Source organism: Mirounga angustirostris, unplaced genomic scaffold (assembly GCF_029215605.1).
Source record: "Mirounga angustirostris isolate CCGP_5_RB_7025 unplaced genomic scaffold, mMirAng1.0.hap1 SCAF_3, whole genome shotgun sequence".
Taxonomy (NCBI): Eukaryota; Metazoa; Chordata; class Mammalia; order Carnivora; family Phocidae; genus Mirounga; species Mirounga angustirostris.
In genome coordinates this window covers 149,201,024-149,214,687 of record NW_026991711.1, presented here as the reverse complement: position 1 = coordinate 149,214,687, position 13,664 = coordinate 149,201,024, and positions in this window count along the sequence as shown.

Genomic DNA, 13,664 nt, shown 5'->3' with positions numbered 1-13,664 from the left:
CCCACCAACAGTGAAGGAGGGTTCCCCTTTCTTCGCATCCCCGCCAACATCTGTCGTTTCCTGACTTGTTAATTTTAGCCATTCTGATGGGTGTGAGGTGGTATCTCATTGAGGTTTTGATTTGGATTTCCCTGATGCTGAGCGATATTGAGCACTTTTTCATGTGTCTGTTGGCCATTTGGATGTCTTCTTTGGAAAAATGTCTGTTCATGTCTTCTGCCCATTTCTTGATTGGATTCTTTGTTCTTTGGGTGTTGAGTTCGATGAGTTCTTTATAGATTTTGGATACTAGCCCTTTATCTGATATGTCATTTGCAAATATCTTCTCCCATTCTGTCGGTTGTCTTTTGGTTTTGTTGACTGTTTCCTTTGCTTTGCAAAAGCTTTTTATCTTGATGAAGTCCCAATAGTTCATTTTTGCCCTTGCTTCCCTTGCCTTTGGCGATGTTTCTAGGAAGAAGTTGCTTCGGCTGAGGTCAAAGAGGTTGCTGCCTGTGTTCTCCTTTAGGATTTGGATGGACTCCTGTCTCACATTGAGGTCTTTCAACCATTTGGAATCTATTTTTGTGTGTGGTGTAAGGAAATGGTCCAGTTTCATTCTTCTGCATGTGGCTATCCAATTTTCCCAACACCATTTGTTGAAGAGACTGTCTTTGTTCCACTGGACATTCTTTCCTGCTTTGTCAAAGATGAGTTGACCATAGAGTTGAGGGTCCATTTCTGGGCTCTCTATTCTGTTCCATTGATCTATGTGTCTGTTTTTGTGCCAGTACCATGCTGTCTTGATGATGACAGCTTTGTAATAGAGCTGGAAGTCCGGAATTGTGATGCTGCCGGCTTTGCTTTTCTTTTTCAACATTCCTCTGGCTATGCGGGGTCTTTTCTGGTTCCATACAAATTTTAGGATTATTTGTTCCATTTCTTTGAAAAAAGTGGATGGTATTTTGATGGGGATTGCATTGAATGTGTAGATTGCTCTAGGTAGCATTGACATCTTCACAATATTTGTTCTTCCAATCCATGAGCATGGAACGTTTTTCCATTTCTTTGTGTCTTCCTCAATTTCTTTCATGAGTATTTTATAGTTTTCTGAGTACAGATCCTTTGTCTCTTTGGTTAGATTTATTCCTAGGTATCTTATGGTTTTGGGTGCAATTGTAAATGGGATCGACTCCTTAATTTCTCTTTCTTCTGTCTTGTTGTTGGTGTATAGGAATGCCACTGATTTCTGTGCATTGATTTTATATCCTGCCACTTTACTGAATTCCTGTATGAGTTCTAGCAGTTTTGGGGTGGAGTCTTTTGGGTTTTCCACATAAAGTATCATATCATCTGCAAAGAGTGAGAGTTTGATTTCTTCTTTGCCAATTTGGATGCCTTTGATTTCTTTTTGTTGTCTGATTGCTGTGGCTAGGACTTCCAATACTATGTTGAATAGCAGTGGTGATAGTGGACATCCCTGCCGCGTTCCTGACCTTAGGGGGAAAGCTCTCAGTTTTTCCCCATTGAGAATAATATTCGCTGTAGGTTTTTCATAGATGGCTTTTATGATATTGAGGTATGTACCCTCGATCCCTATACTCTGAAGAGTTTTGATCAAGAAAGGATGCTGTACTTTGTCAAAAGCTTTTTCTGCATCTATTGAGAGGATCATATGATTCTTGTTCTTTCTTTTGTTAATGTATTGTATCACATTGATTGATTTGCGGATGTTGAACCAACCTTGCAGCCCAGGGATAAATCCCACTTGGTCGTGGTGAATAATCCTTTTAATGTACTGTTGGATCCTATTGGCTAGTATTTTGGTGAGAATTTTTGCATCCATGTTCATCAGGGATATTGGTCTGTACTTTTCCTTTTTGATGGGGTCTTTGTCTGGTTTTGGGATCAAGGTAATGCTGGCCTCATAAAATGAGTTTGGAAGTTTTCCTTCCGTTTCTATTTTTTGGAACAGTTTCAGAAGAATAGGTATTAATTCTTCTTGAAATGTTTGGTAGAATTCCCCTGGGAAGCCATCTGGCCCTGGGCTTTTGTTTTTTGGGAGATTTTTGAGGACTGCTTCAATTTCCTTAGTGGTTATAGGTCTGTTCAGGTTTTCTATTTCTTCCTGGTTCAGTTTTGGTAGTTGATACATCTCTAGGAATGCATCCATTTCTTCCAGGTTATCTAATTTGCTGGCATAGAGTTGCTCATAATATGTTCTTATAATTGTTTGTATTTCTTTGGTGTTGGTTGTGATCTCTCCTCTTTCATTCATGATTTTGTTGATTTGGGTCATTTCTCTTTTCTTTTTGATAAGTCTGGCCAGGGGTTTATCAATCTTGTTAATTCTTTCAAAGAACCAGCTCCTAGTTTCGTTGATCTGTTCTACTGTTCTTTTAGTTTCTATTTCATTGATTTCTGCTCTGATCTTTATTATTTCTCTTCTCCTGCTGGGTTTAGGCTTTATTTGCTGTTCTTTCTCCAACTCCTTTAGGTGTAGGGTTAGGTTGTGTACTTGAGACCTTTCTTGTTTCTTGAGAAAGGCTTGTATTGCTATATACTTTCCTCTTAGGACTGCCTTTGCTGCATCCCAAAGATTTTGAACAGTTGTGTTTTCATTTTCATTGGTTTCCATGTATTTTTTTAATTCTTCTTTAATTTCCTGGTTGACCCATTCATTCTTCAGTAGGATGCTCTTTAGCCTCCATGTATTTGAGTTCTTTCCTACTTTCCTCTTGTGATTGAGTTCTAGTTTCAAAGCATTGTGGTCTGAAAATAGGCAGGGAATGATCCCAATCTTTTGGTACCGGTTGAGACCTGATTTATGACCTAGGATGTGATTGATTCTGGAGAATGTTCCATGGGCAGTAGAGAAGAATGTGTATTCCATTGCTTTGGGGTGGAATTGAACTCATAAATTCTTGAGTTCTAATAGGTAAATAAAAATCTGGAAAATCTGTGGCTAAACTGCTGCCAAAATATTCCACAAAGAAAATTTGTTTCTAGTAACTTACTGTTTTCTTTAAAAAAAAAAAATCAAACCTTTATTTTTTTGTCACAAAATAATGGCTAATACATGCAGAACCAAGATGTCACATTAGAAGTCAGAATAGGGGTTACCCATGGTTGTAGGAGAAGGTAAAATAGGCTGAAAGGTGGCAAAAGGGTACTTCTCAAATTTGCTACAATCTCCATCGAAATTCCAACAGCCTTTTTCATAGAATTGGAAAGACCAATCCTCAAATTCTGATGGAATTGCAAGGGGCCCTGAAAAGGCAAACCAATCTTGAATAAGAAGAACAAAGTTGGAGGATTGTACTTCCTGACTTCAAAACTTACTCCAAAGCTAAAGTAATTAAAACAGTATGGCACTGGCATAAGGGAGACATACAAACATATGTAATAGAATAGAGAGACCAGAAATAAACTCTCACATCAAACCAATTAAATTTTACAAGGGTGAAGCGGCCATTTAAATGGGGAAAAGACAAGTCTTTCTATAAATGATGCTGGGAAAATTGAATATCCACATGCAAAAAATGAAGCTGGACCTTTACCTTACACTAGGTATAAAAATTAACTCAAAATGCACCAAACACCTAAACTTAGGAGCTAAAATTATAAAACTCTTAGAAGAAAACTTTCTGAAAAATCTTCATGACACTGGATTTGGCAATGATTACATGGACATGACACCCAAAAGCAAAGTCATAAAACCAAACAGCCCAATTAAAAAAATGGGCAAGGGACTGAAACAGACATTTCTGCAAAGAAAATAAACAAATGGCCAATAAGTATATGAAAAGATACCCAACATCATTACTCACTAGGGAAATGCAAATCAAAACCACAATGAAATACTACTTCACACCTACTAAGATGACTAAAAAAAGAATGGAAAATAACAAGTATTAGCAAGGATATAGAGAAATTGGAAACCTCAAGCATTTCCGGTGGGAATGTAAAATGGTGCAACTGCTATGGAAAACAATTTGGTGGTTTCTCGAAGGCTTACACATGGAACTTCCAGAGGAACCACCAATTCCATTTTTAGGTATATATCCAAAAGAATTGAGAGCAGGGATTAGAAAAGATATTTGTATGCCAATGTTCATGCATTATTCACAATAGCCAAAAGATTAGAAAAATCCAAGTGTCTATCATCAGATAAATGGAAATGTGGTGTATATGTATAATGGAATATTATTTAGCCATAACATGTTATACTATATACTGTACTATGTACTATAACATGAATGGATCATGTAAACATTATACTTAATGAAATAAGCCAGACACAGAAGAACAAATATTTTATGATTCCTAATTTATGAGGTACCTAGAATAGGCAAATTCATAATGCAGAAAGTAGAAGTTTCCATGGACTAGGGGGATGGAAGAAGGCGAGTTATTGTTTAATGTAGTATTCTCCTTGTGTGTGTGTCTGTGTCCAAATTTCCCCTTTTATTAAGGGCACTAGTAATATTGGATTAAGGGCCCACCCAACTCCAGTATGACCTCATTTTAGCTAATCATGTTTGCAATGACCCTATTTCCAAATAAGATCACATTCTGAGGTACTAGAGGTTAGAACTTCAACATACAAATTATGGGAGGGCAAAATTCAATTCATAAAAATTATCTTTCCCCTGAATTAGATTTATTTATTTATAAAGATCAAACAGTAGACATGTTGGAACTTCTTAAGCTTATCAACAGATTTTTCTTGGTAACACTGATACTGCTGAAGTCAGTAAAAATGCAGGGACACCCATGTGTTTGGGCCATATTTTTACACGACATCATACATTTTTCTAGAAGTTTAATTCTGAGGTTTATTTTCAATGCATTATAAAGTTTGTATTTCTTCATTCTTAAGTAAATTGCCCAGATTTACTGCATTGTCCAGATTTACTATATTAATTAATAATAAAATGAGTATTTGAAACTCAAAATAAATTTCAGGAATTGTCTCTGCTATAGTCTCTGTTTTTACTTATTGGAAGTTTCTTTATAAAAAGCCATGATAAAGGCATCTTTCTTTTGCAGGAATGGCAGGAATTACATGAAATGTTTTAATATATCCTTTGATAGTTACCTACCAATCCATCACCCTTCAAGTAGAGCCAACATTCCAAGTGATGGGAGCCACCTCATCTGTTTTACTGCAATAGCAGTTGAAAGCCTTTTCCTGCAATCAGTGTTGCAAAGAGAGAACTTCCAATAACCACTGGAAATCATTCTAGCACACATGCTAAATACATTACTCAGTAATAAAACTATTTAAATTTTTCACCCCTGAAAATAAATCTAACAATTATGGAGGCCATGTGATACTCTCAGGATAAGTGTGAAATCCTCTTTGATGCTAAGGCATACTGATAAAAACAATTAATCACCCTACAAATACTGTGATTTGATCCTTTGAATCCTCTCCACAGAACACTTACTTTTTGATAAGAGAGATCAGATTTTTGCTATAGAGAATAATAATAACCATCTGTTAAGTAACTGTTTGGACTTCACACTATAACAGAATAATCTCATATCTCAAATACATCAAAGGTAGGCTTTAGAGAGAGCTAGCCTACAGTTAGAAAACCAATGAAATAATGAAACATTCTTCCTTCTATCCTCTATCAGAACTGACATTCCAAGGTACAGAGTGTCCTTTCCACTCCTCCCAGAATGACACAGCTAGGGTTTATACTTCCCAAAGCCTGGCAGAACATTAATAAGCAAAATCTCCCACTCTGACTTTATAAGAGAAATAGTCTGTAACCAGGACCAACAGGGTAGAAAGCCACCAACTTTGTTTGGAAAATCTGAGGGGGAGAAAAGTGCTCTTCTGGCCCCAGATAACTTTTGCACTTCTAGTCCAGAAACCATTAGCATTTTGAAGTCAAAAATTATTTCCAGGAAGTCACAATAAAAAAGGATTTGCCATAAAGTGTAAAAAAGTAATAAAGCATTATCAAGGATTTGTTAGCCAAATTTTTAATGCAGCTGTGGGAACTGAGGAAATGAGACAGGGCAAGTATATCCTGATGGGTAATTAAGGAAGAAAGGCCCAAAGCACTCAGCTCCAAAGGACAGGCTGAGGGTGGTGCTTCAGAGGCAGAGTCTGGACTCTGAAAACCTGGGGAGACATATGTAGGTGCTTGCAGAATGAGGAGAGAGAGAGGCACAGGGATTTCCTTTGTGTATTCTATGAGGCTCACTCTGTGTCTAGGTCAGGAAAGTAAAAGAATAAAATTTAGAATTAATACAGATAATCCCAAAAGAGCTTATTATTTGTCATGTGAAATATATTTATTTTGAACATAATGAAACAGAAGTTTGTATCAAGTAGTATGGTCCCGACTAAGGTCAAATGAAGGGACAGGAACTAAAAAGAAAATGTAGCCCCTGACATCCAGGGGCTGGCATAGCACTGAGAGCAAGGCCTCGCTGCTCTCCTGGTGAACATAACCTCACAGAACATCAATATCAGACAAGGGCACTCTGTAATCATGATGGATCAAGGCAAAAACAAGACTATTCCATAACCATGCCAGAACACAGATAAAACATGAACACTCTCCAAGCACAAAATTCTAAACATTCCCCATTTCCAGCCAATATGAGTGCTTTAGCAATCACTGCTTTAGCCTTGCTCTACTCTATCCTCCGTAAAGGTAAGATTTATTTAGAGCTAATCATAGAATTGTCCCCTATTTCTGATAACAGCCAATATATAGCAAACTCCCAATTCCTTGGACGCTTCCCAAAATCACCCAACCAAAGCCCAAATCCTACAATAAGTCCATTTTAACACCCTATTTCCAAGGTACCCCATAGTCCTTCATGGTGTGCATTCTCTCTCACCGTAATGAGTAATAAACCTAAGTTGCCCAACTGCAGATGCATTCCTCATAGTTGTTGGCTAGGACATTGATAAGAAGTGCTGAAATTTCCCAAAAATAAAATTAAATAAAATAATTTAGGATAATTTCTTCTACTAAAATATAAAGCCTCACTTATTCCATCTCTATAATATTGAAATGGCAACAACAGAGGTTTAATTTGGCCTTAAATAATCTATTAACCACCTCACTTCTCCCCTCTCTATGAAAATTGTTTGATAAACCAATTTTGACATCTGAGTAGAAGACTAATATGTACCTTGAAAAGTAGTTAAAAAGGTAACTTATACGATGCTGACTTCTGTTATAGAAAAAAAGACCACCAGAGCAACTATGTAAAAAATAAATTTAAAAAATTATCAGAGTATCTGTTTCTCTAAGTTATAAATACATCTTTTATAAATACCTCTATCGAATCACAACTTTAGTGTTCCTGCCCTGGTATAGTATTTCCCCATGTTGACTCTGGGCTTGGCCACATATTTTCTTTTGCCGAATGGGACATTAGGAAAATGGTACAGATTAAATTTTGTCCTAAAATTCACAGGCTGAAGGTTTAAACCCCAATATAATTGTATATGGAGATAAGGCCTCTGAAGAGGTAACTGAAATTAAAGGAGGTCATAAAGGTAGGGGCTCAATCCAATGGGACTGTTGTCCTTATAGGAAGAGGAAGAGACATCATGGATGCATGTGCATAGAGAAAATGCCATGTAAGGACACAGTAAGAAGCCAGCCATCTATCAGCCAAGGAAAGAGTTCTCATGAGAAACCAATGCTTCAGGTACCTTGATTTTTAATATCCAGTCTCCAGAGAAATGTGAAAAATACATTTCTGTTCTTTAAGCTACCCAGTCTGTGGCATTTTGTTATATCAGCCCTATCAGACCAATACTATGAAAGCAGAGTCTTGATAAGTGCTTGTATCTCAGAACCTTCCTGGAACCCTAAAACCACTATGATGTGACGAAGTTCAAGTTTAAGAGATTGAGAGATCATGTAGAAGAGAACCAAGAAACTCAGCTAACATTTAGAATGGAGGCTATAGACATATGGGCCTAATAAGTCATCCTTACCATCTGCCAGCCATTTGAGCCATCCAAGCTGAGGTTCCAGACATCATAGAACAGAGATTATGCCTGGCCCCCAAATTCTTGATACACAGAATCATAAGCAGAAAAAAAAAAAAACGTATTGTTTTAACCTCCTAAATTTTAAGGTGGTTTGTTAACATAGCAATAGATAAATAAAAGAAACTGGTACTAGAAATGAGATGCAACCATAGCAAACACCTAAAACATAACATTGCCTTGGTGACTGGGTGGTGGGTGCGAAGTCTTGCATTATTGTTCACCAGAGAAAAAGAACCATTAGGAGATACATGCACACACACATGCATGTGCACATGCACCCCCAACACCCCACATATATCAGAGACAGAGAGAGATTTTAAGGAACTGTTTCATGTAATTGTGAGGTCCAGCAAGTTCTAAATCTGCACAGCAGGCTGGTAGGTTGGAGACTCAGGGAAGAGTTGATCTTGCAGCTCAAGTTTCATGGTAGTCTAGAAGCAGCATTCCTTCTTCATTGAAAGATTTCAGTCTTCCTTCTCTTAAGACTTTCAACTGATTGTAAGGGACCCATCCACATTATGGATAGCAATCTGCTCTATTCAGAATTTACTCATTCAAATGTTAATAGCATATAATAGAACACAAAGAAACACAAAGGGAAAAAAAAGTAGGGAAAAAAAATAGAACAGAGCGTCTAAGAACTATGAAACAACATCCTATGGTCTATCATATGTACAGTTAGTATCCTAGGATGAAAAGAGAACAGAACAGGAAAAAAAAATGAAAAACAGAATCTGAGAATTTTTAAAAACTAATGAAAAACTACAAACCACAGATCAAAGAAGTCTAGAGAACTCCAAACAAGATAAACATCCTTTAAAAACGACAAATAGAAGAGCAAATTATACCCTAAGCAAGCAGAAGAGATGAAATAATAAAGATGAGTGACCTTAGAAATAGTAAAGAAAACAAAAGGTAATATTTGGTTAATTTGACAAAAGTAAAACATTTGATAAATATCTGACCAAACTAGTGAAGAAAAAAAGAGAGAAGATACAAATGATAAATATCAAGAATTAAAAAAGAATCACTATAGATCCTCATACATTAAAAAGGGTAATTCAGGAATATTTTGAAGAACTTTATATCAATAAATTTGAGAATTTGGATTAAAAGGACAAATCCCTTAAAAGACACAAATTACTGGGCACCTGGGTGGCTCAGTCAGTTAAGCAGCTGCCTGAATTCAGCTCAGGTCATGATCCCACAGTCCTGGGATCAAGTCCCGCATCAGGCTCCCTGATCAGCGGGGAGTCTGCTTCTCCCTCTGACCCTCCCCCATCTTGTGTTCTCTCACTCTCTCTCTCTAATAAATGGATAAAATCTTAAAAAAAAAAAAGACACAAATTACCAAAGCTCACTCAAGAATAAAAAGCCTGCATAGCCCTACATCAATAGTCACCAAATTTTTCATCAAAGGATGGACATAGTAATTACTTTAGACTTCATAAGCTATAGGATGTCTGCTCCAATAACTCATCTCTGCCATTGTAGTGCAAAAAATCCATAGACAATATACAAACTAATGGCCGTGGCTATTTTCCAATAAAAATTTACAAAAATATATGACGGGCCCACAACCCATAGCTTACCAACCTTTGTCCTATTTCTAATAATTCAATAAATGATTATTGAAGGCCTATGATATAATAGACAACATGTGAGATGAAGATACAATCTGAACGAAACAGGTTCTCAGCTCTCAGAGTTTATGGTCTATGGTCTAGTCACTGACCATACAGGCATGTAGGCATGTAGGAAAGACATTTAACCCAGATTGTGGGGCTTGTTAAAAAAATTACCAGAAATAAGTTATATCTCACCAGAATATGGAGAGGAGATGGTATCTCAGGAACAACCACAAAAAAGAGTAGGCACAAAAATATTAAAAAGAAACGATGGGAAATCTTAGAAACTGAAAAAAACTTCAGTATAAATGAAGTTTGAAAGGCAAATTGTAGGACAGCACAAAAGGAACAGAGTCCACCTGCACCTGCACCATTGCTATAATTTAAGAGAGAAATAATAGTGTTCTGAACTATGGTAGTGGAGCAGTGATGACAGGAAGTGGGCAAGTTCAACAGATATTTGTATGGATATGGAGTATAAAAGAGAGCCAAGGAATCCAGCATTCTGGTGTAAGCCGGGTATTGATGTCATGTTTCCGTTAAAGAAACAAAGAAAGAATAATCAAACTACACATCTTCAAAAATGTTAGGTAATTCCAGGTATAAAATAAATAAACCCTGGGGATGTAAGATAGGGCATGGTGAGTATAGTTAATAATACTGTATTGTATAGTTGAAAGTTTCTAATAGAGTAGATTATAAAAGTTCTCATCAAGAGAAAAGAATTTGTACCTATGTGTTGTGATGGACATTAACTAGACATTGTGGTGATCATTTCTCAATATATATATGCATATAGAATCATTATGTTGTACACCTGAAACTAATATAATACTTTATGTCAATCATATCTCAAAAAATTTAACAAACAACAAAAAGTTAGGTAATTCAACATTTACATATTCTCTCTCATATAACAGGAACTGTTTTATACATTATAGCCCAGTTGTCTGCCATCTCATAAGCCCATGTAGTGTTTGTATTTGTCCTTTTTCCTCCAATAGAGAGTGATACTCTTAAAGGAATGTGTTTTCTATGTTTATTACATTATAGTCATTGACTAGTTTGTGTTCAGTATCTAGGAACAGACCACTGCCAGCATCTATGATGAGAAACCATTGAAATCATATCAGTCTACACTTCCTACTCAAATGCATGCCCTTTGCAGAAAATTGAATAGCTTACTCTTTAACTCCCTTCAGTCTCATTACTCATATGGACATACCACTGGATAAAGACATTTAGTATAGAAATTTAAAGATGTAAGAAATCAGATATCAACTAGTTCAGAATCTTCAAAACACATACAAGGAAACTGGTGACAGTGACATTTGCTATAATTTTATATAGAAGAGGCTTAGGAAGGGGATGAGGTTAGGAGACTAGTTTTGACACTGCATGTTTTACTATGTGCATATGTGTCTGTAGGGGTGGGGGTTGTAAGTGGAAATTAGGAAGACACTAAAACTCCCCTAAGACTCTCCTCAAGCTTCTACTGAGTGGCCTTCTTTCATTTTGGCTTGATTTTGGAAACAACTTTACATAGTTTCATTTTTGTTGTGAATGGCTTTTAGGTATCAGAAAAGTACACTATTAGTATCTTTACTAAAAACCACTGAAGCAAAATTTGAACATTTAAAGAGAGTTTTAAACTATAAGCAATGACCAAGAAAAAGCTACAAGTGCTGCAAATGTATGAAGATTGTGCGTTGGTTGAGTCATAAAAAGCTGACTTAGTTCGGCAGACCTTTTAGAATGTCTTTCAGGTATATAGAAACCAAGGAATTATAATCCATTCTGTTAAGGCCAAAAAGGAAATAGCCCCCCCACCTCCTTTGTTATGCTTTTAGTGAATGGATAATGGATTTTAAGAATATAGCACTGAGTAATGATGGGATAGTTCACAGAGGAACCATAATACCACTGGCACTGATTGAATGGCTTTTTTTACTGGCTCTGTGTGACCTTTGAAAGGTGATTCCTGCCACCAAAGTGAGTGTAGCAGAGGACAGCTAAAACAAAGGTAGAAGAGCTGACTCTTTTAAATGGAGCAAATAGAGTTTCATGGAAAATTTGAGTACTTTAAAGATATGCTCTTTAAAACAATGTCAGGCTGTTCCTAAACCAAACAGAGGGAATGAGTTAAAGTGATTTCCAGAATAACATAGTCCCCCAAATAATTGAGGAAGAGAATATGAATTTGATCTGAGTATCAACATTCATCATATTCACTCTAACACTAATTAGACTCTCTTACCTAAGAACTAAGTTCTTAGCTGTAGAATATAGATGAATTCATTAGCTGAAAATCAGCAGAAGCTGACTTTGACCAAAGGAAATCCAATTATGAATACAGATCTCTATCAATTAAAAGTTAATCTGCTAATTGAAGGAGTAATATGATAGCATATTCTTGAGCTGAAGCTAGATGAACCAAATTATCTAAAATAGGTTTTAGGATTTTATTTCATTTTCAAATAATACAAACATCAGGAATTAGAAAAAATACTTTTATAATTAAATTTTCCCAGGAAACAAAAAAATCATTTGTTCTGTTATGCTATTCATTAATTCAACATGCTTTAAATTACACCTTATCCAGTATTTTACCTTCACCTCACATATTCAACATGCCTGTTCAGATTACATTTATGAAGAACCAAGAAAGCAGACAATTTGCTAGAATAGGAGAAACTATTGTTCAATAAATGCTCTCTAAACACAATGTGCATTTAACACTTTTCTAGACATATAAACTATCATAGTAGTAAGAGATTCTTTGAGAGTTTAGGGCTCAAAAGAAAATTACATCAAGAGATTCTAATCAAAATTTTATGTCATATATGCAGAACTGTAAAATATCTACCATACATATAATTTCAAATTTTATAATTTACTACAGATTCAAAAATTACAGCTATTCTTGGAAAATTATAATTTCTTCTGATTATCTGGCTAAGATTAGTCAACCACAGTGGAAAAATTCACCATTTATGTCTCAAAGTGTCTTCTTCCAAAGCAATAGTGTTTACCCTAGGAGGAAAAGGTGGAGATAGCTAGCTATCTAGGAAGATGCCTCCTATCTCTCAACATTAAAATCCTTAATTTCTTTTGATGACATCTAGTGAAAGGTAATATAACATTCTGGGGGGAAAGCCGCTCCTTCCAATAGCTACAGTTACTTAATCCTCTACTACATAACAGGAACTATGTATACATAGCTCCTTTTCATTCTCACAATCGCCTTACTAGGTAGAATTATGTTCTCCAATAAACATGAGAAAATGGAGGCTAGAGAAATAAAATAATTGGTCTAAAATCACATGATTATTAGCTGCAGGGTAGTATGATGACTCACATCGGTATTTCTGGGTCTGACTCCAAACCCCGTGATCTTTATTCTGTGCCTCCTCCTACATAGGTAATACCAAGGCAAAGATCACAGTGCATCTGGTTATCTTATTACCCATCATAACTAGGCAGAGACTTCAAAGGGTTTGAATAAAAATAAGGAAGGTATTAAAAGACAATGTGACACCACTAGTGGAACACTACATCAAAAAATAAATTAATTAAAATACAAAACAAAAAAAAAGATAATGTGACACCACTAGTAAAAAGAACTCAACATGGGTTGTTGCTGCCAAGACGTAAGAACAGCCAGCACAAGAATTCTGAACTGCGACAGACCTGCCTCAGAAAGATAGGAAGGTAAAGATAAACTGCTCATTCAAGTTTATTTAGGAAACTCTTTAGTGTAGAGGTAAAACCTATAATCTCCTTTCTGTAAAAATTATGCCTTGATAATTCATTTGTCAACTGGACGTATCAAGACAAATTTCAAGTTTTATTTTTTTATGCAGCAAATATTTATTGAGATAGATGTGTTAGAGGTGATTCTGATGTAATATAGGGGTGAAAAGACATACAGCCACCCATTTATGCTGAATTCTATTGGCTAAATAAAGTCACAAGACCAACCCAAGTTTAAAAGGGGGAAATAAGGGGCACCTGGG